This window comes from Monopterus albus, unplaced genomic scaffold (genome assembly GCF_001952655.1).
Source record: "Monopterus albus unplaced genomic scaffold, M_albus_1.0 scaffold16.1, whole genome shotgun sequence".
In the NCBI taxonomy this organism is placed as follows: Eukaryota; Metazoa; Chordata; class Actinopteri; order Synbranchiformes; family Synbranchidae; genus Monopterus; species Monopterus albus.
Genome location: NW_018127896.1, coordinates 1,348,159 through 1,350,811, shown reverse-complemented (window position 1 = coordinate 1,350,811; position 2,653 = coordinate 1,348,159).

The window sequence follows — 2,653 nt, the reverse complement described above, 5'->3', positions numbered from 1 at the left end:
CCTCCATGGAGGACCTGTACACCTCACGGGTCAACTGGAGGGTGGAGAGGGTCACTGCAGACCCTTCACACCCTGGATACAATCTGTTTGAACTCCTCCCCTCTGGACGGCGTTACAGGTCACTGTGCACCAAGACAACCAGGCACAGGGACAGTTTCTTCCCCCAGGCTGTCACTCTGATGAACACTTAACTAACAACAGTATGACTGGACAATAACCCTCAGTGCAATACCTGTAAATATACATTAAACAGATTATACAGACTCGTACAGGTCTCTACTTTTAAGTACTCTGTTTTTATTTCTATTTATCTCATTTCACAATGAACATTCCGTTGTCTGTCTGCATTGTTTACTGCCTGTTTATACTGTTTATTTTGTTATCTTACACAGCCTTATGTTGGTTTACTGTTTACTTGCCCCTTGCATGTCGATATGTACATGCACATTGAGAGCTGATGTACCAGAGTCAAATTCCTCGTGTGTCCGACACACCTGGCCAATAAAGCTGATTCTGATTCTGAAACCATCCACAAAATGATACTTGAACTTAACAGGAAGACACATCTGGTATTTTTAAATCATTGATATACTGCAATGTCTTCTACTGGCTAGAATTGCACCTAAATATACATTTGAATGTTCACCTGAAAGCTCATTTTTTTCTGACCGATCACTGACAGATTGACTTTTCTCAGTGTCAGTCTCTTTTTGTTTTTCTTTTCTTATTAGTCCATGTGCAGAGCTGCAGGAGGACACACTGAGCTCTCCATGTGCACACACTGTCTCCGCCCGTCGGACTGTCACTGTGCACCGCTTCCACCCCGACAAACAGCTACTCCTGCACCACCTCTGCTCTCCTTCCTGCATCAAGGTAAAGCACGTTCCATCTCTGTGATTAAAAACAGCTCAGTCAGTAATGAACATGACCTTTATCTGTGGTAGCACAAAAAAGTAGTTTTTGACAGACCATAAAACGAGAATACAGAAACACTGTACTGTAAATTCTAAACAAGATGAAAACAGTCACCAGGTCTGCCTGAGATCAATTAAATGTACATGTAGACATAGAAAACTAGTTTTTGATGACTCAGCTGGGCCTTTTCATACCTGAACCAATCTCAGACTAATTACAAGGATCACAAAGCTTAGGCTTCAGCTCATTTCTCCCAGCATGACACTCTGAGGGGGGGCATTTTGTTTGTGTCAAAGGTCCATCCACCACAGGAGCACAGGGGTCAGTGTCAAGTTGAAGGACTTTCAACTGTTTCCTAAGAACCTGGGTTAGGAGTCACAGGTGGTCGACGTCACCATGTAGAGAGCTAAAGGTCGCAGAACCTCCAGAGGATGAGGCTGCAGGATGCTGCAGCTGAATGTCCCGACCTTTACCGAGTGTCCGTGTTCAGCCAGCCTCGGGACCAAACCATCACAGTGTCTGCGTGGACCAGACCTTTGACAGACAGCTCACTCTGAGGATTCACATTGAGAAACGGTGGCATTTCTCAAGCCTTAATAGTATGAACACAAAGGACAAGGGCCAGAGGATTCATTGGTCAGATTATGACAGTAATGTGAGTTACAGGTCACAAAAATAGCTGATTTCAACAGTGACATCACTGGTCGACCTACGTTTAATACAAGCTTAAGTAAATAACAAATAAGTATGAAATTATTTTAAATCAAATCAAGCGATTTATAATTTTTGTAACTGCTTATGAAGTTCTCTTTGTACTGTTACTAATACTGCAACTATTCCTCTGCTTCCTGTACTACTACAGCTACACATACTGGTAGTCGTCTCCTCTAATACTCTGCTACTGTTACTACCAGTGAATGATGTTTTTACCTGCAGTGTTAACATACCTGCACTTTTTTTCATAATTTCTATTTGATGCTGTTTGATACTGTCAGAGTTCACTTGATTTCTTTCACAGGTATAGGTATAAGTTAACTCGAAGATTATGCTTTTACAGTTACAACTGGTCCCTGATCTCTTTGCTTCGCTTCAGACAGGTGTGTGTCGCCTCCTGCTGGTCACTGGGATGAACTACATGTTGACCCGCCCAGGTGATGACATAGATCAACTTTCACATCAGACACTAAATATTGATCATGTGTGGTGTCACATACAGCAGTAACATCCCTGCATATCACTGTTGCTCTTGTACTGTGTTTTTTAATGTTTCTAAATGTTTGGATTTTGTGCTATAATCTTCGGAATCAGCTTTATTGGCCAGGTGTGTCGGACACACGAGGAATTTGACTCTGGTACATCAGCTCTCAATGTGCATGTACATATCCCCATGCAAGGGGCAAGTAAACAGTAAACCGGCATAAGGCTGTGTAATATAACAAACTAAGCAGTATTAATAGCAACAAACAGGGAAAATAAGCAGTATAAACAGGCGGTAAGCAATGCAGACAGACAAAGGAATGTTCATTGTGAAATGAGATAAATAGAAATAAAAACAGAGTACATAAAAGTAGAGACCTGTACGAGTCTGTATAGTCTGTACAATGTATATTTACAGGTGCTGCATTGAGGGTTATTGTCCAGTCATACTGTCGTGGGTTAAGTGTTCATCAGAGTGACAGCCTGGGGGAAGAAACTGTCCCTGTGCCTGGTTGTCTTGGTGCACAGTGACCTGTAACGC